This window comes from Lolium perenne, chromosome 1 (assembly GCF_019359855.2).
Source record: "Lolium perenne isolate Kyuss_39 chromosome 1, Kyuss_2.0, whole genome shotgun sequence".
NCBI lineage: Eukaryota > Viridiplantae > Streptophyta > Magnoliopsida > Poales > Poaceae > Lolium > Lolium perenne.
In genome coordinates this window covers 231,570,510-231,595,455 of record NC_067244.2, presented here as the reverse complement: position 1 = coordinate 231,595,455, position 24,946 = coordinate 231,570,510, and the positions used below count along the sequence as shown (strand labels likewise).

The 24,946-nt window shown below is 41.3% G+C and overlaps 1 pseudogene; it reads right to left on the bottom strand.

The window, feature by feature from the left end:
- Nucleotides 1-2,436: 2,436 nt before the first annotated feature.
- LOC139834384 (protein ALP1-like) lies at nucleotides 2,437-23,356 on the bottom strand (annotated as a pseudogene).
- Nucleotides 23,357-24,946: the final 1,590 nt, after the last annotated feature.

Sequence of the window (24,946 nt, the reverse complement as noted above, 5' to 3'; positions counted from 1 at the left end):
TGGCGCACCTCCCATGCGCCACAGAATCCATTTTTGGTGCGTCACTGATGAGGCTTTTTCTACTATTGGGAGCCACCACGCAGAGAATGGATGTGAAAGTGGACCTACAACATAGTTGCTCTTCACAGTGACTAAGGGTGTGTTTGGTAGGTCGGGTGGACTCAGATTCTCTCATCTCACCCAACTTTTTCCCACTTTTTGCTGTTTGGTAGGTTGGGTCGGTCTAACTGGGCAGTGCCCACCTCACCCCGAAAAATGGCTCTCAGCCCTGCCCGGTAGAGAAGCTGAAATCGAGCTTCGCATGTGGGCAGGGCTGACCTCGCCCGGAAAACCCCCAGCGCGCCTCTCCCGTGGGCTGAGACCAACAGGGGTCAACTGCCCCAGCCCTCATCCCCGCCCCCAAAACTGCTCTCTATCGCCACCGCCCAAACGAGCCCCGCTGGAACCTCCTCGACGCCGGCCCGCGCCGCCGCTCGACACCAGCCTTCGTCGCCCCCTCCCGCAACGCCACGGACGAGCTCCGCTCCGCCACGCCAGCATACCCTGCCTCGAGCGCCTCGACGAGCACGGATGCGCGCCGCAGGAGACCGGCCACGCAGCAACCTTCAGAGCCTCGACGAGCACAGATGCACGCCGCAGCAGGCCGGCCACGCAGCTCCGCCTCTAGCTTCTCGACGTGCTCCGCCTCCAGCGTCAGAGGTTCAAACGGACACGCCGCAGCAGCCCGGCCACGCCAGCGAGCTCCACCTCCAGAACCTCGACGAGCACGGACGCGCCGCAGCAGCCCGACCACGCCAAGGACGCGCAGCAGAACGCCGGCCATGCCACCAAACTCCGCCACGGCCGACGAGGGTCAGCGCCGCCACGGCCAGCACAGGGACCCGATTGCGTTTTCACAGGGATCCAATTGCTTTTTTTCTATGTACAGGCACCCGATTGCTTTTTTATTCTACGTACAGGGACTCCATTGCCTTTCATTTTGGTATTCAGGGGTTTCTGTGCAATTTCTCAGCACATCTCGCCCCATACACTTCACCAAACAACAGACGCACTCGACCCGTCTCAACACACACGAGCTACCAAACACCCAAGAATATCCCAACTCAACTTAGCTAAGGTTAGCTTGTATGAGTGTAGATAGCTATTCCCTTGTGGCCCGGGCTACCAAACACACCCTAAACAACCAATATAGGATTTCAACCCACCCTATGAGGTACTGACATTCCTAGTATAGGTAGAACAATTAGGTGCGTTATGTGCACACTTCTTGATTTTACCCATAAAGTCTCCATCTTCAGCTTCTCTTAAATTTAACCCAATTTCATAGAATGTTGTGCTTGCTGTTTAGTTATCCTTGCTCTCTCTTTTATCTGCTTAAGCTATTTTATTGTCTTGCATAATGTCTTTCTTATTTTTGCACAGGTAGCAGCACATTTTACCCTTGCATAGTATTTAAGTGTGCATATACGGTAATTTAAGTGAGATATATATAGCTTCAGAGGATACTTTTTCTTCTTGCTCCTATGGTACGGTGTAATCACATTTTCACTGAATTGTTCTATAACCATCTCTTGCATTTTGGAGTTATCAATGATGTCAATTATCACACACAAATATATACTTACAACAAGTTGTTGATTCTAGTCATGTTTCCCTGGATCACAAATACTCCGTATATTTGTTTGCTAGCCCACATTTGTTTATTTTAAAGGCTAATTGATAAGTCAAATGCTAATGTAGCAACCAGTTTAATCTAATATGGATAACAAATATTGATTCGTGTGTACAAACTATGACGTAATCTTTTATCTTTCCATTTTCCATGAATTTCCCTACAAAAAACATCACAAGATATATATTAGTCCTAAAATAATATATTTTTGTAAAACCTCTCCGAACATCAAAATATAGTAAAATTTTCAACATAACATAGTAATACAACATCATGACTGATTTTTAGCATTTCTCTAAAGCAATCAGTAAACTTCACATGAAAGTTTAAGACTGATTTTTAGCATTTCTCTAAAACAATAAGTAAACTTCACATGGAATTTTAAGGCCCTGTTTGTTTGGGCTGCAACTTTTGAAAAGCAGTTGTAGCTGGTGAGCTATGGAAAAGCAGCTATGGGAAGTAGCTGTGAGAAGCAGAGATTTGATGTTTGGCAGGACTGCTGTTGATGGTATGAAGGATGAAATGTCTGAAATGACCCTGGAGTCTGAAGAAGTTGTATAAATGTTGATTTGACAAGAATTAGCTACTTTTGATTGTTTATAACATTATTGTAGTGCTTAATGGTTAATTTTGACGTGTTCATATTAAATATAAAACATCACATATATGCATATGAACCCAAAAGAGCAACAAGTTTCGCACATCTACACATATATTACAAGACTTCTCCACATAAACCAAAAGAGCTAGAAATGTTCTCATGTCTAGACACCTCCCCTTGCTGCGAACAAAGCATCTGCAATGTTGTCACGAGTGTTGTTCATGCTAACATGATCCCCTCCCAAATCATTGCCTACATTGGCTGCTGATGTGGAAGTAACATGCCCTAGAGGCATATAGTTCTCATCATTATCGCACCGATAGAAGTGTAGATCAAAAAATTGACTATCCCGAATAAAATTATGGAGTGCTAGACATGCAATGATAATCTATGTCTGCTTGTCTATCGGATAACTTGATATACCATGCAAGATGCGCCATTTCTGCTTCAAAACCCCGAATGCTCTCTCAATAGCATTCCGAAGAGATGAATGAGCATGGTTGAATATTTCTCGCTTCCCAGACGGCGGTCCAACCAGTCTAAACTCAGGTAGATGATACTTGGTTCCTGTATATGGTGAAAGATTGATGACCCACAAGTATAGGGGGTGTATCGTAGTATTTTCGATAAGTAAGAATGTCGATCCCAACGAGGAGAAGAAGGTGTTGACAAGCAGTTTCGATGAAGGATTCACTGTAAATGCTCACAGACAAGTATTCAGGGGTTTTTGATGTAGCAGATGAATAAAGTACGAGTAAGTAAAGTGCGAGAGAAATAATTGCATCGGGTGGCCCAATCCTTTTTAGCACAAAGGACAAGCCGGTTTGTTTACTTATAATGACCAAACGTTCTTGAGGACACACGAGAATTTAGTCTAGTGCTTTCGCTTCATATAGCTGATTAATCTTCATTGTTTTGATAAGTGTTGTGTGGGTGAACCTATGCTAATGCACCGCCCTTCCTAGGACTAATACATACTTCTGATTATACCCCTTGCAAGCATCCGCAACTACAAGAAAGTAATTAAGATAAATCTAACCACAGCCTTAAACTCTGAGATCCTGCTATCCCTCCTGCATCGATATACCAACGGGGGTTTAGGTTTCTGTCACTCCGGCAACCCCGCAATTGGCAAACGAGTACAAGATGTATTCCCCTAGGCCCATAAAGGTGAAGTATCATGTAGTCGACGTTCACATGACACCACTAGAAGAATAACACCACAACTTAAATATCATAACATTGAATATTACTCAACCATAATTCACTACTAACATTTAGACTTCACCCATGTCCTCAAGAACTAAACGAACTACTCACGAGACATCATATGGAGCATGATCAGAGGTGATATGATGATGAATAACAATCTGAATATAAACCTTGGTTCAATGGTTTCACTCAATAGCATCAATAATAAGTAGAAATCAATACCGGGAGAGTTTCCCCTATCAAACAATCAAGATCCAACCCAAATTATTACAGCGGTGATGAGGTGCAGCGGTGGAGACGGCGGTGATGATGATGGAGATGATGGTGATGGTGATGGAGATGATGTCCAGCTCGATGGCGATGACGATGGCGTCGATTTCCCCCTCCGGGAGGGAATTTCCCCCGGCAGATTTCAGCCTGCCGGAGAGCTCTTTTCTCTCTAGTGTTTTCCGCCCCGCAGAGGCGGCTGTGACTCTTCGCGACTATCCTCTGGAGCTTAGGTTTTTGGGACGAAGATGTACGCGAAGGAGAGGAGGCCAGAGGGGGCTGTGGGCCCCCTCCCAACAAGGCGGCGCGGCCAGGCCTTGGCCCGCGCCGGCCTGTGAGGTGGGCCCATGGCGGCCCTCCTCGGCTCCTCCTTTTGGCTCCCTTCGTCCTCTGGAAAAATAGGATTTTTCATATAATTTCCGTCAATTGTTGATCTTCCGAAATATTGCATTCTGACGGTGCTTTTTCCAGCAGAATCCTGACTCCGGTGCGCGATCCTCCAATAATCATGAAACATGCAAAATAGATGAAATAACATAAGTATCATCTCCAAATATGAAATATATCAATGAATAACAGCAAATTATGATATAAAATAGTGATGCAAAATGGACGTATCAACTCCCCCCAAGCTTAGACTTCGCTTGTCCCCAAGCGAAACTGAACTCGGTAAACAGGACCACATGTTTATGGAGTGAAGAGTCGATAAAAAAAATACGGACAAGAAGCATCATATTCATTCACACAAGACATTCTAGTGAACAACTTCCTCATATAATTCAACTTGAAACAAGTATAAGGTAATCACGAATAAAGGTGCATAAGAAATCATAATTGGTGATGGCAAACTTCGTTCTTGGTCAGAGAACAATTAACAGGTTATACTTATCTATCGAGCAGCGCTCTCATGTTAAAGTTTATATGGCACAACTTGCATACTCAATCATAATAATCTCCTCATAATCATTGATAACTTTCAAAGCTATATTCATTCGGACTAAACAAGGAAGAGTAAAGGACATGATGAAGTAAATCACAATATAGATGGTTTGATCACAACAACTCAAATGCTTGCTTGATACGGAGAGAAATAGGTTTACTGACTCAGCATAAAGTAAAAGATAGGCCCTTCGCAGAGGGAAGCAGGGATTAAATCATGTGCTAGAGCTTTTTCAGTTTTGAAATCATATAAAGAGAATAAAAGTAACGTTTTGAGAGGTGTTTGTTGTTGTCAACGACTGGTAGCGGGTACTCTAACCCCCTTGCCAGACAAACTCTCGAAGAGAAGCTCCCATAAAATTTATTCTTAGTTGACACTCCTTCCAACCTTTGCTTTCACAAACCATGGCTAACCGAATCCTCGGGTGCATGTGATGCTAGCACGCAGTCGACGTGCCCTGTTGGGAACCCCAATAGGAAGGTGTGATGCGTACAGCGGCAAGTTTTCCCTCAGTAAGAAACCAAGGTTTATCGAACCAATAGGAGCCAAGAAGCACGTTGAAGGTAGATGGCGGCGGAGTGTAGTGCGGCGCAACACCAGGGATTCCGGCGCCAACGTGGAACCTACACAACACAACCAAAGTACTTTGTCCCAACGTAACAGTGAGGTTGTCAATCTCACCGGCTTGCTGTAACAAAGGATTAGATGTATAGTGTGGATGATGATGTTTGCAGAGAACAATAGAACGAGTATTGCAGTAGATTGTATTCGATGTAAAAGAATGGACCGGGGTCCACAGTTCACTAGTGGTGTCTCTCCCATAAGAATAAGCATGTTGGGTGAACAAATTATAGTTGGGCAATTGACAAATAAAGAGGGCATGACCATGCACATACATGTTATGATGAGTAGTGTGAGATTTAATTGGGCATTACGACAAAGTAAATAGACCGCTATCCAGCATGCATCTATGCCTAAAAAGTCCACCTTCAGGTTATCATCCGAACCCCCTCCAGTATTAAGTTGCAAACAACAGACAATTTCATTAAGTATGGTGCGTAATGTAATCAATAAATATATCCTTAGACATAGCATTGATGTTTTATCCCTAGTGGCAACAACACATCCACAACCTTAGAACTTTCATCCTTTGTCCCAGATTTAATGGAGGCATGAACCCACTATCGAGCATAAATACTCCCTCTTGGAGTTACAAGCAAAAACTTGGCCAGAGCCTCTACTAGCAACGGAGAGCATGCAAGATCATAAACAACACATAGATGATAGATTGATAATCAACATAACATAGCATTCACTATTCATCGGATCCCAACAAACGCACCATGTAGTATTACAGATAGATGATCTTGATCATGTTAGGCAGCTCACAAGATCCAACAATGATAGCACAATTAGGAGAAGACGACCATCTAGCTACTGCTATGGACCCATAGTCCAGGGGTGAACTACTCACTCATCACTCCGGAGGCGACCATGGCGGTGAAGAGTCCTCCGGGAGATGATTCCCCTCTCCGGCAGGGTGCCGGAGGAGATCTCCTGAATCCCCCGAGATGGGATTGGCGGCGGCGTCTCTAGAAGGTTTTCTGTATCGTGGCTCTCGGTACTGGAGTTATTCTCGACGAAGGCTTATGTAGGCGGAAGGGTAGGTCAGGGGGCGCCACGAGGGGCCCACACCACAGGCCGGCGCGGCCAGGGCCTGGGCCGCGCCGCCCTGGTGTGTGGCAGCCTCGTCGCCCCACTTCGTTTCCTCTCCGGACTTCTGGAAGCTTCGTGGGAAAATAAGATCCTGGGCGTTGATTTCGTCCAATTCCGAGAATATTTCCTTACTAGGATTTATGAAACCAAAAACAGCAGAAAACAGCAACTGGCTCTTCGGCATCTCGATAATAGGTTAGTGCCGGAAAATGCATAAATATGACATAAAGTATGTATAAAACATGTAGGTATCATCAATAAAGTAGCATGGAACATAAGAAATTATCGATACGTTGGAGACGTATCAGCATCCCCAAGCTTAGTTCCTACTCGTCCCGAGTAGGTAAACGATAACAAAGATAATTTCTGAAGTGACATGCCATCATAATCTTGATCATACTATTGTAAGCACATGTAATGAGTGCAGCGATTCGAAGCAATGGTAAAGATAATGAGTAAACAACTGAATCATATAGCAAAGACTTTTCATGAATAGTACTTTCAAGACAAGCATCAATAAGTCTTGCATAAGAGTTAACTCATAAAGCAATAAATTCATAGTAGAGGCATTGAAGCAACACAAAGGAAGATTAAGTTTCAGCGGTTGCTTTCAACTTATAACATGTATATCTCATGGATATTGTCAACATAAAGTAATATAACAAGTGCAATATGCAAGTATGTAGGAATCAATGCACAGTTCACACAAGTGTTTGCTTCTTGAGATGGAGAGAAAATAGGTGAACTGACTCAACATAAAAGTAAAAGAAAGGCCCTTCGACGAGGGAAGCATCGATTGCTATATTTGTGCTAGAGCTTTTATTTTGAAAACATAAGGAGAGCATAAAAGTAAAGTTTTGAGAGGTGTTTGTTGTGATCAACGAATGGTAGTGGGCACTCTAACCCCCTTGCCAGACAAACCTTCAAAGAGCGGCTCCCATGAAACATTTTTATTTTTGGGTGGCACTCCTTCCAACCTTTGCTTTCACAAACCATGGCTAACCGAATCCTCGGGTGCCTGCCAACAATCTCATACCATGAAGGAGTGCCTTTTTATTTTAGTTTTGTTTAGATGACACTCCTCCCCACCTTTGCTTTCTCAAGCCATGGCTAACCGAATCCTCGGGTGCCGTCCAACAATCACATACCATGGAGGAGTGTCTATTTTTGTAACATTATGAAGGTTAATTAATTTGGGACTGGGAATCCCATTGCCAGCTCTTTTTGCAAAATTATTGGATAAGCGGATGAAGCCACTAGTCCATTGGTGAAAGTTGCCCAACAAGATTGAAAGATAAACACCACATACTTCCTCATGAGCTATAAAACATTGACACAAATCAGAGGTGATAAATTTTGAAATGTTTAAAGATAGCACTCAAGCAATTTACTTTGGAATGGCGGAGAAATACCATGTAGTAGGTAGGTATGGTGGACACAAATGGCATAGTGTTTGGCTCAAGGATCTTGGATGCATGAGAAGTATTCCCTCTCGATACAAGGCTTAGGCTAGCAAGGTTGTTTGAAACAAATACAAGTATGAATCGGTACAGCAAAACTCACATAAAAAACATATTGTAAGTATTATAAGACTCTATACCGTCTTCCTTGTTGTTCGACCCTTACTAGAAAATATCTAGACCTTAGAGAGACCAATTATGCAAACCAAATTTTAGCAAGCTCTATGTATTTCTTCATTAATAGGTGCAAAGTATATGATGCAAGAGCTTAAACATGAACACAACAATTGCCAAGTATCACATTATTCAATACATTCTACCAATTACCACATGTAGCATTTCCCGTTCCCAACCATATAACAATTAACGAAGCAGTTTCAACCTTCGCCATGAATATTATGAATAAAGCCTAAGGACATATTTGTCCATATGCAACAGCGGAGCGTGTCTCTCTCCCACACAATGAATTCTAGGATCCAACTTTATTCAAACAAAACAAAAACAAAAACAAACAGACGCTCCAAGCAAATTACATAGGATGTGATGGAATAAAAATATAGTTTTACTAGAGGAACCTGATAATGTTGTCGATGAAGAAGGGGATGCCTTGGTCATCCCCAAGCTTAGACGCTTGAGTCTTCTTGAAATATGTAGGGGTGAACCACCGGGGCATCCCCAAGCTTAGAGCTTTCACTCTCCTTGATCATATTGTATTATCCTCCTCTCTTGATCCTTAAAATCTTCCTCCACACCAAACTTAAAACAACTCATTAGAGGGTTAGTGCACAATCAAAATTCACATGTTCAGAGGTGAAATAATCATTCTTAGCACTTCTGGACATTGCACAAAGCTACTGAAAGTTAATGGAATAGAAAAATCCATCAAGCATAGCAAAACAGGCAATGCGAAATAAAAGGCAGAATCTGTCAAAACAGAACAGTCCGTAAAGAAGAATTTCTAAGAGGCACCAGACTTTCTCAAATGAAAATGCTCAAATTGAATGAAAGTTGCGTACATATCTGGGGATCACTCACGTAAATTTGCAGAATTTTCTGAGTTACCTACAGAGAATTCAGCCCAAATTCGTGACAGAAAGAAATCTGTTTCTACGCAGTAATCCAAATCTAGTATGAACCTTACTATCAAAGACTTTACTTGGCACAACAATGCAACAAAACTAAGATAAGAAGAGGTTGCTACAGTAGTAACAACTTCCAAGACTCAAATATAAAACAAAAGTGCAGTAGTAAAATCATGGGTTGTCTCCCATAAGCGTTTTTCTTTAACGCCTTTCAGCTAGGCGCAGAAAGTGTGTATCAAGTGTTATCAAGAGACGAAGCATCAACATCATTTTCACAATTTATCCCATTAGGTATCTTAGATGCTCCTTTTTCTATAGTGGTATTAAGAGCTTTATCAATTTTAGGCCTATAATAGTTTTTTGGTTTAGGCACCTTAGAGACATACATGAACTTTTGCTCCTTACCCACATAAGATTTCTCTCTAAATTTAATAGATGAAAAAGTTGAACCCAAGGTTCCCATAGCTTCTTCAAGTTCACTAATCCTTAGAGTTTGATTATCATGAGTAGCACAAACTTCTAGGATGGCGATTCTCTCATTAATTCCACCTAGAGATTTGTCTAGTTTATCAGTGCTATTAAGTAATTCTCCCAGTTTAGTCTCAATACTTGGAAGGTTTTGCTCTATGGTTTCCAATTTTTTCATGATATCTTCAAGAGAGATTTCAATTTTAATTTCATTAACAGGTAGTATTCCAAATAGACTCTCAATAATGCAACTAGCTTCTAAGACAGGAGTACCTAGGAAGTTACCTCCCGCGAGACAATCAAGAACATACCTATTCCAGCTAGAGATACCAACATAAAAATTCCTGAGTAGGATAGTGGTGGAGTGTTTCTTAGTGCACCTATTATGGGCATCACTAATTCTATACCAAGCATCTTTTAAACATTCTCCCCCTTGTTGCTTAAACGAACGAACTTCAACTTCAGGATTACTTATTTTAGCAATAGTAAATAAAGCAAACTAGATAAAGTAAATGCAAGTAACTAATTTTTTTGTGTTTTTAATATGGAGAACAAGACAGTAAATAAAGTAAAACTAGCAACTAATTTTTTTGTGTTTTGTTTTTAGTGCAGCAAACAAAGAAGTAAATAAAAGTAAAGCAAGACAAAAACAAAGTAAAGAGATTGGAAGTGGAGACTCACCTTGCAGCGTGTCTTGATCTCCCCTGCAACGGCGCCAGAAAAAGTCTTGATGCTAGCACGCAGTCGACGTGCCCCGTTGGGAACCCCAAGAGGAAGGTGTGATGCGTACAGCGGCAAGTTTTCCCTCATTAAGAAACCAATGTTTATCGAACCAGTAGGAGCCAAGAAGCACGTTGAAGGTTGATGGCGGCGGAGTGTAGTGCGGCGCAAAACCAGGGATTCCGGCGCCAACGTGGAACCTGCACAACACAACCAAAGTACTTTGTCCCAACGTAACAGTGAGGTTGTCAATCTCACCGACTTGCTGTAACAAAGGATTAGATGTATAGTGTGGATGATGATGTTTGCACAGAACAGTAGAACGAGTACTGCAGTAGATTGTATTCGATGTAAAAGAACGGACCGGGGTCCACAGTTCACTAGTGGTGTCTCTCCCATAAGAATAAGCATGTTGGGTGAACAAATTACAGTTGGGCAATTGACAAATAAAGAGGGCATGACCATGCACATACATGTTATGATGAGTAGTGTGAGATTTAATTGGGCATTACGACAAAGTACATAGACCGCTATCCAGCATGCATCTATGCCTAAAAAGTCCACCTTCAGGTTATCATCCGAACCCCCTCCAGTATTAAGTTGCAAACAACAGACAATTGCATTAAGTATGGTGCGTAATGTAATCAATAAATATATCCTTAGACATAGCATTGATGTTTTATCCCTAGTGGCAACAGCACATCCACAACCTTAGAACTTTACATCACATTGTCCCAGATTTAATGGAGGCATGAACCCACTATCGAGCATAAATACTCCCTCTTGGAGTTACAAGCAAAAACTTGGCCAGAGCCTCTACTAGCAACGGAGAGCATGCAAGATCATAAACAACACATAGATGATAGATTGATAATCAACATAACATAGCATTCACTATTCATCGGATCCCAACAAACGCACCATGTAGTATTACAGATAGATGATCTTGATCATGTTAGGCAGCTCACAAGATCCAACAATGATAGCACAATTAGGAGAAGACGACCATCTAGCTACTGCTATGGACCCATAGCCCAGGGGTGAACTACTCACTCATCACTCCGGAGGCGACCATGGCGGTGAAGAGTCCTCCGGGAGATGATTCCCCTCTCCGGCAGGGTGCCGGAGGCGATCTCCTCAATCCCCCGAGATGGGATTGGCGGCGGCGGCGTCTCTGGAAGGTTTTCCGTATCGTGGCTCTCGGTACTGGAGTTATTCTTGACGAAGGCTTATGTAGGTGGAAGGGTAGGTCAGGGGGCGCCACGAGGGGCCCACACCACAGGCCGGCACGGCCAGGGCCTGGGCCGCGCCGCCCTGGTGTGTGGCGGCCTCGTCGCCCCACTTTGTTTTCTCTCCGGACTTCTGGAAGCTTCGTGGCAAAATAAGATCCTGGGCGTTGATTTCGTCCAATTCCGAGAATATTTCCTTACTAGGATTTTTGAAACCAAAAACAGCAGAAAACAGCAACTAGCTCTTCGGCATCTCGTTAATAGGTTAGTGCCGGAAAATGCATAAATATGACATAAAATATGTATAAAACATGTAGGTATCATTAATAAAGTAGCATGGAACATAAGAAATTATCGATACGTTGGAGACGTATCAGCCTGCCAACAATCTCATACCATGAAGGAGTGCCTTTTTTATTTTAGTTCTATTTAGATGACACTCCTCCCCTCCTTTGCTTTCTCAAGCCATGGCTAACCGAATCCTCGGGTGCCTTCCAACAATCACATACCATCGAGGAGTGTCTATTTGTAAAATTATGAAGGTTAATTAATTTGGGACTAGGAATCCCATTGCCAGCTCTTTTTGCAAAATTATTGGATAAGTGGATGAAGCCACTAGTCCATTGGTGAAAGTTTCCCAACAAGATTGAAAGATAAAACACCACATACTTCCTCATGAGCTATAAAACATTGACACAAATAAGAGATAGTAAATTTTGAATTGTTTAAAGGTAGCACACGAAATATTTACTTGGAATGGCAGAAAATACCATGTAGTGGGTAGCTATGGTGGACACAAATGGCATAGGTTTGGGTTAAAGTTTGGATGCACGAGAAGCATTCCCTCTCAGTACAGGTTTTTGGCTAGCAAGGTTGATTAGCAAGCATAAGAGTTGAGGGAAACAAACAAATATACATGTGATAGAAACAATCATGCATCTTCCTTGTAAGCACAAACAATTTTAACTTCAGAATAATAAGCTTAAGAGCTAACAAGAAAGAAAGACAATGGAACAACATATCTACATGTATTTCTCTTTTCTACTTAAACCTCAAAGTGTTGTTGCTATTGACCAATGCTAAGTTTGCCAAAACCAAATAGATTTATTCAATGCTCCCAAAGTGATACCAATACTAATAACAAGATCAATCATATAATAGAGATTGCAAACTAAAATAAGATGTGCAATATGTAAATGATAAGACTTCTCATTAATATTCCATAACGATAACTCACACCAAGGGATACATAGACAACCAACTAAGGAGAGATACTTCCACACCGCAACCCATCTTATATGATAACTTCCATACTCATGATATGACACTACTTGATAGTAAAAAGTAAAAGATAGTGATGATGTGATACCGCGGCACTCCCCCAAGCTTGGAACAAACCAAGGGGATGCCAAGACCGATGATGAATTACTCCTTCGGCGGTGGTGATGATGAATTCCCACCATCAGACTTCCAAGGAAGAGGTTCTCCATCAACAAACGACATCTTGGTCTCGGGAATCCTGAAACTAGCAGCATAACTTATGTGTTTAAACCTGTTTTCATACTCACAGTTTTGATTCTGAACATCATAGAGTTGAGCTTGGAGTTTGTTGGTGGTGTCGTGAAGCGAGAGGATGTCGTCCCACAGCTTTGCAGTCTCCTTCTTGTGTCCATCAATAAGTTCAGACACAATCTTGTGGAAGATATCCACCTCACGCTCAGCCATCTTCTTGTAGTTGAAGACCTCTTGTTCTAGCTTCTCCATCCTGTCTTCCAAGCTTCCTTCTCCTTTAGGACCCTGAACATCTTTGATCTGCAACTCCCCATCTACGAGCAGCAATTCCTTGGGGTGCATCTTCAGCTCGTTCATGTACGGGTTGACGACGTCCTCAAAGAAGCTGTCCTTCGGAGTTCCCGATGAAAACATGATAGATCTAGATCCGGAGCAGAACCTGGCAGAAAACAGCTCGAAACAAAACACGTCGAGAAAATGATATACGGACCTCCAGGGGTCCGGGGGATTATATAGCAGGAATTTTTAAGACAAAAGGAAAGTACCAGGTCAAACCAGAGTCGGAGAGGGGCAACGAGGTGGCCACCTCATAAGGCGGCGCGGCCAGGCTGGGGCCCGCGCCGGCCTATGAGGGCACGCCCTCGTGCGTCTCCTCCACTCCGTTTCGATCTCGTAATTTTTCATATTTTCCAAAAACAGCAAAAACATTGTTCGGAAAGTAAAACGCGAACTTTTTATTACCAGTACTGTTACCTATTCAAAGTCGAATTCTGCCGGACTGTCAATTTGACCTTTGATGAAAGCTTTCGGAGTTTCCACTCGAATAACCTCAACGTCTTCATTATAAGAATCACTTGAGATATAATGCTTGAGTCTTTGTCCATTCACCACTTGTGTGGCATCGCCTTGGAGAGAACTAATTTTAATCGCTCCTGAACGATATACCTCCTCAACGACATATGGTCCTTCCCATTTTGAGAGTAATTTCCCTGCAAAGAATCTGAGACGAGACCGATACAATAGGACTTTATCCCCAATATTAAATTCTCTTTTGATAATCCTTCTATCATGCCATTTCTTAACTTTCTCTTTAAAGAGTTTAGCATTTTCATAAGCTTCACTTCTCCATTCATCTAGAGAACTCAATTGTAGCAATCTTTTCTTACCGGCTAGTTTAGGATCTTTATTTAGTTCTCTTATAGCCCAATAAGCTTTGTGCTCTAGTTCTAAAGGTAAATGACAAGCTTTTCCATAAACCATTTTATACGGTGACATACCCATGGGATTTTTATAAGCAGTTCTATAAGCCCATAGTGCTTCCTTCAATTTACTAGCCCAATTCTTTCTAGATTTATTAACAGTCTTTTGCAAGATAGATTTAATCTCTCTATTTGATAGTTCTACTTGCCCACTAGTTTGAGGATGATAAGCAGAAGCAATTCTATGATTAATACCATATTTATCAAGAGTTTTTCTAAAACCACCATGAATAAAATGAGAACCTCCATCGGTCATAATATACCTAGGAACTCCAAATCGAGGAAAAATAATATCTAAAAGCATTCTTAAAGAGGTCTCACCATTAGCACTTTTTGTGGGTATGGCTTCCACCCATTTAGTAACATAATCAACAGCGACAAGTATATGAGTGTTACCTTCTGAAGAGGGAAAAGGTCCCATGAAGTCAAATCCCCAACAATCAAATGGTTCAATAACAAGAGTATAATTCATAGGCATTTCATTGCGTCTGGAGATATTACCAACCCTTTGACATTCATCACAAGATAAAATAAACTTCCTTGCATCCTTGAAGAGAGTTGGCCAATAAAAACTTGATTGTAGAACCTTTTGCGCGGTTCTATCTCCGGCGTGATGTCCTCCATAAGCACTACCGTGACATTTACTCAATATCTCTTTTTGTTCATATTCGGGGACACATCTTCTCAGAATACCATCCACTCCTTCTTTATATAAGTGTGGGTCATCCCAAAAATAATGCCTCAAGTCATAAAAGAATTTCCTCCTTTGCTGGGCTGAAAAGGTTGGAGGAAAGTACTTGGAAACAATAAAGTTAGCATAATCAGCATACCAAGGACTGTCTCGCGAGCTCACCTTTATTACAGCCAATTGTTCATTTGGAAAACTATCATTAACAGGAACAGGATCATAAGCAATATTTTCCAATCTAGACAAATTATCAGCAACATGATTATCAGCACCTTTCCTATCTACAATATGCAAATCAAATTCTTGCAACAGAAGCACCCATCTAATAAGCCTTGCTTAGCATCTTTCTTTTGCATTAGGTATCTAATTGCAGCATGATCGGTATGAATTGTAACTTTTGAATCAACAATATAAGATCTAAACTTGTCACAAGCAAAGACTACAGCTAACAATTCCTTTTCAGTTGTAGCATAATTTCTTTGAGCAGCATCAAGAGTTTTACTAGCATAATGAATAACATTCAAATTTTTATCTACTCGCTGTCCAAGAACAGCGCCTACAGCAAAATCACTAGCATCACACATAATTTCAAATGGTAAGTTCCAATCAGGAGGTTCAACTATAGGAGCAGTTGTTAAGGCTTTCTTTAGAGTTTCAAAAGCTTCCTTACAATCATCATCAAAAACAAAAGGTACATCTTTTTGAAGAAGATTAGTAAGAGGTTTTGAAATCTTGGAAAAGTCTTTAATGAATCTCCTATAAAACCCAGCATGACCAAGAACACTACGAATACCTTTAACATCCCTAGGATAGGGCATCTTCTCAATTGCTTCAACTTTAGCTCGATCAACTTCAATACCTCTCTCGGAAATTTTATGTCCCAATACAATTCCTTCATTAACCATAAAGTGGCATTTCTCCCAGTTAAGAACAAGGTTAGTTTCTTCACATCTCTGCAAAACTTTATCGAGGTTCCGCAAGCAATTATCAAAAGAATTTCCATAGACAGAAAAATCATCCATGAATACCTCTACAATATTCTCGCAAAAACCATGAAAAATAGCAGACATGCATCTTTGAAAAGTAGCAGGAGCATTACATAAACCAAAAGGCATGCGTCTATAAGCATAAGTTCCATAGGGACAAGTGAAAGTGGTTTTCTCCTGATCCTTAGTTTTAACAGCAATTTGTGAAAATCCAGAATAACCATCAAGAAAGCAAAAATGAGTATTTTTAGATAACCTTTCTAACATTTGATCAATAAAAGGTAAAGGGTAATGATCTTTCTTAGTAACCTTATTAACTTTTCGATAATCAATGCACATTCTATACCCTACAACTACTCTTTGAGGTATGAGCTCATCATTATCATTAGGCACAACAGTCATTCCTCCTTTCTTAGGAACACAATGCACAGGACTAACCCATCTACTATCAGCAATAGGATATATAATACCAGCTTCAAGAAGTTTTAATACCTCATTTCTTACCACATCCTTCATCTTAGGAATTAGACGCCGCTGATGTTCAACAACAGGCTTTGCATCATCTTCCATATTAATGGCATGTTGGCAAATAGAGGGAGAAATCCCCTTCAAGTCATCAAGAGTGTAGCCAATAGCTCCTCGGTGTTTCTTCAATATTTCCAATAGCCTTTCTTCCTCGAACTCTGAAAGCTTAGAACTAATAATAACAGGATATATTTTCTTATCATCAATATGAGCATATTTAAGATTATTAGGCAATGGTTTTAAATCAAAAACAGGATCTTCCTTTGGTGGCAGTGTTGTACCTAGATCTTCTACAGGCAAGTCATGTTTAAGAATAGGTTGACGAAGGAAAATTTCATCAAGCTCATTTCTTTCTTCCCTAAAAACTTCACTCTCACTATTCTCCAAATGTTGCTGCAAAGGATTATTAGGAGCAAGAGCAATAGACGCACACTGTTCAACTCTAAAATCATTATTAGGCGAATCAGCTTTATAAGGAGTTTTGGCAAATTTAGAGAAATTAAACTCATAAGATTCACCAGCAAATTTAGTCAAAATTTTCTCTTTTTTGCAATCTATAACAGCTCCACAAGTATTTAGAAAAGGTCTACCAAAAATGATAGGACAATACTTACTAGCATCAGAACCAAGTACCAAAAAGTCAGCAGGATATTTAATCTTACCACATAGAACTTCCACATCTCGAACAATACCAATTGGAGAGATAGTTTCTCTATTAGCTAGCCGAATAACCACATCAATATCTTCAAGTTCACAAGAACCAATTTCGTGCATAATCTCCGTGTAAAGCTCATAAGGAATAGCACTAATACTTGCACCAATATCGCATAAACCATAATAGCAATGATCACCAATTCTAATAGATAGCATAGGAACACTAGTTTTCCTAGACTTATTAGGATGTGAAACAATATTAGAAGCATCTTCACAGAAAATAATATGACCATCTTCCACATTTTCAGTCACAAGATCTTTAACTATTGCAACAGCAGGTTCAACCTTTATTTGCTCTTCAGGTTCTATAGGTTTCTTTTCACTTTTATTAACAACACTATTTATAACAGAGTACTCCTTCATTTTAGCAGGGAAATGAGTTTTTTCAATATAAGCTTCAGGAATAACATGATCAACAGTTTCACAACACATTTATTTATAGATGAATCAATTTTATCTTTATATGGTTCATGATACTTATCAAAGTTCTTCTTAGGCAATTCATAATGGGAGGCAAAAGCTTTATAAAGATTTGCAGCAACTTGAGAATCAAGACCATAAGTAGCACTAATATTACGAAATTTATCAGTATCCATAAAAGCTTCAATGCATTTATAGTCATATTTTATACCTGACTCTCTATCTTTGTCGTTCTCCCATCCTTCAGTATTCTCCTGGATCTGATTAAGAAGGTCCCTCTTAAACTCTTCTTTGTTGCGTGTAAATGATCCAGAACAAGAAGTATCCAGCAAGGTCTTGTCTTGAAAAGAAAGTCTTGCATAGAAATTATCAATAATAATATTACCAGGAAGCTCATGAATGGGGAATTTGAGCATTAAAGACTTCAATCTCCCCCACGCTTGGGCAATACTCTCTCCATCATGAGGCCAAAAATTATATATGCGGTTCCGGTCTTTGTGAATTTCACTTGGAGGATAGAACTTAGAATAGAATCGGGGCACAATATCATTCCATTCAAGAGAATCCCCATCATCCAATAATTTATACCAATGCGCCGCTTTACCAGACAGTGATATAGAGAATAGCTTCTTCCTCACTTCATCCATAGCAATACCTGCACACTTGAATAAACCGCATAATTCATGTAAGAACAGTAAATGATCTCCAGGATGAACAGTTCCATCCCCTGTATAACGGTTATCCACAACACGTTCAATAATTTTCATAGGTATTTTGTATGGAACTTCTTCCTCACCTGGCGCCTCATCCACTACCTTTGCAGTAGTAGTAGATTTTCCAAATAAAAATTCAAGAGAAGATCTCTCCATAATGAATTATAGCAGCAGGCAGGAATAAAATCAGCACTAACAGTAAAAGTTTCCCTTACCAATTCCGCTTACCAATAGCGCTTCACTCCCCGGCAACGGCGCCAGAAAATAGTCTTGATGACCCACAAGTATAGGGGTGTAGCGTAGTATTTTTGATAAGTAAGAATGTCGATCCCAACGAGGAGCAGAAGGTGTTGACAAGCAGTTTCGATGAAGGATTCACTGTAAATGCTCACAGACAAGTATTCAGGGGGTTTTGATGTAGCAGATGAATAAAGTACGAGTAAGTAAAGTGCGAGAGAAATAATTGCAGCGGGTGGCCCAATCCTTTTTAGCACAAAGGACAAGCCGGTTTGTTTACTTATAATGACCAAACGTTCTTGAGGACACACGGGAATTTAGTCTAGTGCTTTCGCTTTATATAGCTGATTAATCTTCATTGTTTTGATAAGTGTTGTGTGGGTGAACCTATGCTAATGCACCGCCCTTCCTAGGACTAATACATACTTGTGATTATACCCCTTGCAAGCATCCGCAACTACAAGAAAGTAATTAAGATAAATCTAACCACAGCCTTAAACTCTGAGATCCTGCTATCCCTCCTGCATCGATATACCAATGGGGGTTTAGGTTTCTGTCACTCCGGCAACCCCGCAATTGGCAAACGAGTACAATATGTATTCCCCTGGGCCCATAAAGGTGAAGTATCATGTAGTCGACGTTCACATGACACCACTAGAAGAATAACACCACAACTTAAATATCATAACATTGAATATTACTCAACCATAATTCACTACTAACATTTAGACTTCACCCATGTCCTTAAGAACTAAACGAACCACTCACGAGACATCATATGGAACATGATCAGAGGTGATATGATGATGAATAACAATCTGAATATAAACCTTGGTTCAATGGTTTCACTCAATAGCATCAATAATAAGTAGAAATCAATACCGGGAGAGTTTCCCCTATCAAACAATCAAGATCCAACCCAAATTGTTACAGCGGTGACGAGGTGCAGTGGTGGAGACGGCGGTGATGATGATGGAGATGATGGTGATGGTGATGGAGATGATGTCCAGCTCGATGGCGATGACGATGGCGTCGATTTCCCCCTCCGGGAGGGAATTTCCCCCGGCAGATTTCAGCCTGCCGGAGAGCTCTTTTCTCTCTGGTGTTTTCCGCCCCGCAGAGGCGGCTGTGACTCTTCGCGACTATCTTCTGGAGCTTAGGTTTTCGGGACGAAGATGTACGCGAAGGAGAGGAGGCCAGAGGGGGCTGTGGGCCCCCTCCCCACAAGGCGGCGCGACCAGGCCTTGGCCCGCGCCGGCCTATGAGGTGGGCCCATGGCGGCCCTCCTCGGCTCCTCCTTTTGGCTCCCTTCGTCCTCTGGGAAAATAGGATTTTTCATATAATTTCCGTCAATTGTTGATCTTCCGAAATATTGCATTCTGACGGCGCTTTTTCCAGCAGAATCCTGACTCCGGTGCGCGATCCTCCAATAATCATGAAACATGCAAAATAGATGAAATAACATAAGTATCATCTCCAAATATGAAATATATCAATGAATAACAGCAAATTATTATATAAAATAGTGATGCAAAATGGACGTATCAAAGATACCCATCCTTATTGGGATAACCCGAATCAACTAGATAGTATCTTCCTGAATGAAACACAAGTTAGTGCAAGTAGATATGACATCAACATCATGTAATGAAGAGTGCACAAGCCTAACATATACGTGGAGGAGGATGAGGAAATTTGCTTCAAACTTAAGCAATGTATCTTTGAATATCCTCGTGTCGTGCACGAAACCTAGCCATCCCGCAACTATGGAGGTGAACCTCAAGTCAAAATCACAAACAACCATAACATTCTGTGTTGGATATCCAAGGCGACCAACATGGTTGACCACATCAGCAGCTGCCACAATAACTGGTACGTGTGTCCCATAAATTGCACCAATTGCTCGATTGAAATGAGGTGCAAATCTAGAATCTCGTAGTCTCTCATGCACTATTAGGAATTGTGGATCAATAGGCTTGATGATATCTCCCGCTAACTGATTCACACAGTATAGCACCTCCGCAAACTTCCTATTGATTGTCTCCATGGATCTATTGAATCGGTTATGAACATGAGTCATGGATTGTGAACTACCAAGAGTCCACAGAAACATTCCAAGTGCCTCCTCGGAACACATGCGGTTTGACCCCTTCAGACCATAGTTTTCAACCAAAGTGTCATGCAAAGAATCAAAACATGGCCTATGCATTCTAAACATGTCATAACAATCCTTCGAGTTGCCCAAGTTATCAAATACCCATTGTTGTCCGGTGCATCTTGGTTCTACCCTCTTTTTCTTCATAAGATGCTTCTCGGAATGTTCAAGAACATGGTACATCATTTGTACATTCCGTCGCTGCCGATGCCTTCTTGAATCCATAAGTGCAGACTCAATGCCATCATCGCTGTCACTTTCATCAGTACTCTGACTTGTGCTCATCTAAAAACAACAAAACAACAACATATATGATAAAACAACACTTTATATCACCAAAACATCACTTTATATCACCAAAACAGCAACATATATGACAAAATCTGCACTTTATAGGACCAAAACAGCACTTTATATCACCAAAACAGCACTTTATATCACCAAAACAGCAACATATATGACCAAAACAACACTTTATAGGACCAAAGCAGCACTTTATATCACCAAAACAGCAACATATATGACCAAAACAACACTTTATAGGACCAAATCAGCACTTTATATCACCAAAACAGCAACATATATGACCAAAACAGCACTTTATAGGACCAAATCAGCACTTTATATCACCAAAACAACAACATATATGACCAAAACTGCACTTTAATTATAGGACCAAATCAACACTTTATATCACCAAAACAGCAACATATATGACCATAGCATCAATTCCAAGTCTTATGGGTACATCACAAAGTAGTAACATAGTAACATAGATCCAATATAAGGATACAATCTCAAGCAACAATTTGAGATGGGCATAGATGCAAGTAAATTAGCTCTAGTTTCTCTTCCTATCCTCATATTGCATCTTCAACCAACGAAGCCGACCCTCCTTAGTTTTCATGGTATAGAAGAAAGCTCGATTTTCAAGTTTGCCAAATATTTTAGTTGCTATGTAATGCTCGACACTACCCTCACCGGCTCCACATTCCACAACTTCTTTCATTATGGCTTCAATGTCTTGAACCACTTGGGTGGAAGATGATGTCACACGATCTTCAATAATGCAATGATCAAAAAAACGCTTGAAGTCTATTTGCATGGGATTCTTCTTTTTCTTCCCCGGGCTACATGCAATCCTAGCAGCCCCACGCTTTTTATTCACACTAGGAGGTGTTGGCGCCGAGCCTTCATCATCAGCTGCAAGGTCAACCAAATCAGCGGGAATCTCTCTTGGCACTCCCGGCATTACCGCTCAAGTCCCATCAACATGGGCATCCTCAAACATGACCTCCATCAGCTCCAAGTTGTCCGTTGGACCTTTCTTGAAACCCGCAATAAGCTTGTTTGCCTACATAAGTTTGAACAAGTTAATAACCATAAAGTGATCCATCTATTTTGCAATGTAAATATGACATAAACATGGTATATGTAATACCTTTATCAATTCAGCCCATTGTTCATCACTTGTTGTAATTGTCCTCTTCACCGGATCCCAACTGACATTTTTTTTTGAACTTTAAGACTATGGGGCAAAAAAGCCCCCCAGCATTTTATTGAAAAGGTAAACCAGAACAAATTTTGTAACATACAGAAAAGAAAAAGGTGGCAAGCAGCCACCACAGACCTATCTAAATATATACAAAACTAAGGAAGAGCAGCAAGACAAGTTAGCAAACTATCTCTAAATTTCCTTTTTACTCTGTACTGCAGAAGGAAAATATCATTAGTAAATCCAGCCTTCCATCTTCTAAAAAGGGGTCTCTCATTGTTAAAAATAGCTGCATTCCGAATGAGCCAGATATGCCAACAGGCTGTGATCAACACTTCCATGAAAAAAAAGGGTGTCCAAAACTCCTTCTAGCATTAGAAATAACCTCCTGTAGATCAGAATCTCCATTCCCATGCCAATTGATCTGTAAATAATTCCAAATCCGACAGCTGAAATTGCACTGGAAAAACAGATGTATTCTATCTTCATAACACCTGAGGGGGCATAACACACAATGAAAATCATCTGAGACATTCCAATGCCTTCTCTGCAACAAGTCTCTTGTATTTAGCCGATCAGATAAGAGCAACCAAGCAAATGTCTTAGTTTTCATGATACAACTAGACTTCCATATCCATTTAAAGACTGGTGGCACTGACAGATGCTTGTGAATATGCTGATAGAAATTTGCTGAAGTATATTTATCCCCCCAACAATATATCCAAACATCCTCCTGTAGACTTACAGGATTTTCATGTAATAAACTCTGAATCTCACCAAGCTCCTCAAAAGCTCTCTGGGATAAAGGTAAATGGAACAGAGTAACAACATCATCACTGTCATAGACTTGTTTAGCTGAAATATGAGGATTGATTGCAAATGAGAAAAGCCTGGGGAATCTAGACTGTAAAGGAATGTGATCTTCATTTATTTGCCAATTATCCTGCCAGAATAAGAAAGTATCTCCTTTTCCCAAGTTTACTCTAGCAACCCCCCTGAAATTATCCACCAATTTAATGATATCTTTCCACCAGAAAGATCCAACTACATTTTCAGCATGGGGCACCTTATTCACATAATGTGCATTCCAGATAAGATTCACCCATGGCACATCAGCATGGTTATAAAACTTGTCCAAGTGTTTAATGAGGAGAGCTGCGTTTTGTTTCTGAAAATTCACAACTCCCAATCCTCCAACTTTCTTCGGTTTACAGACCATCTCCCAAGCAGCTAACGAAGGTTTAGGAGTATCCTTATCTCTCCACAGGCACTGCCTCAAGATCATGTCTAACTGCCCAGTAAACCCTACTGGCAATTGAAGAGTAGTGAGAAAATGCAAAGGCATAGAGGCCAGTGCTGAGTTGATAAGTTGTAATCTTGCACCCTGTGATAGGAAACTCGAGCTGGACGCCAACCTTCTTTCCATTCGACAAGCCAAAGGCATCAAATCAATAATTTTTGGTTTAGTCGTACCCAAAGGTAGCCCCAGATAAGTGAAAGGCATGGTTCCCACCTGACAACCAAATTCTGCTGCTAGATCCAACATAACATCCCGAGGAACATTTATTGGCACCATTTGGGATTTGCCGATAGGTATGCCAAATAGGCATGCCTAATAAAGTACCCGGGTTATCTGAAGAGGACAAGAAGCTCATGGACCCGAAGATTGAGAAGCCTGGAAGCCCAGAGAATTTTGGATTAGGAAAGTAGAGTTGTAATAGGAATATGATAGCAATACAGGAAAGGCCCAATACGCCTATCGCAGTTTGTAACTTACACGGCACGAAAAGCCTCGGCTCCACCTCCTATATAAAGGGGAGCCGAGGGAAAGAGAAGGGATCGAATCTATTGTCAACACACCACCGAAACTTTTGAGTCGAGCACCTTTTCGGTTGAACCTTCGAGATCTACTTGCCCTCTACTTTCTACGAAACCCTAAGTCTACAATCTGTAAGCATTGACAAGTTAATCCCTTGTCACCAACCAAGTCATGTTGCTTTCGTAGTGTAATACACACATGCTTGGTACAATGCTTTTGTAGAATCCCATTTATTTTTAAATTCTGGCTTGGTGTAGTTTTTCCCTGTCCCAATACCAAATTCTCTACCTAAATTATTGTACCCCTCTGGACTAAGGAAAGAGGTAGGCCTATTTCCATTTTGCTTTTGGTCCATACAGATTTCACAAAATATTGTAGTGGACAGTGCATCCAAATGTGCCTTAGGTGTCTTATCTTGATCCATCTAAAGTTATCAGGCAAAACATTTAACTCCATGCATGATATAAATACAATGTAAGTTCATGTCAAAATAGACCACAGATTACCCAATCTACCAAAAATTACTTGCTGATCATATAGCATCCCACAAATCATACTTCATATACACAATTGACCACATATCATAGCATCCCACGGATAATACCCAAATATTACAATCCTCACATTCCAAGCAGAATGGATGTGTACAGGGTAGCATCAGCAGCATGGCGTCGACAATCAGCAGGTCGAGTCGGTGCGGGAGTTGGAGGCGACCGCGCGGGTCAGGAATGGAGGAGGGACGACCAACAGGTCGACTCGGCGCTGGAGTTGGAGGCGGCCACGCGGGTCCAGTCGGGGGCGGGGAACGGCGAGGGGTGGGCGGCGGCCGCGGGGAACGTCGCAGGGTGCTCAACGGCCGCAGGGAACGGCGGCCCCTGCAGAATGGTGGCGGCGGGGCAAACCCTAACTTTGCTTCTCCATGGCCAGGGACAGGGTGCGGGGGGAGTGCGGGGGGAAATGGAACGGGGCCGAGCGGTTCGGGCGAATTTTCCACGGGAGCCCCTCATTATATACGGGAGTGCAGTTTTTCCATAATTCCTTCGAATTGCAAGGGCT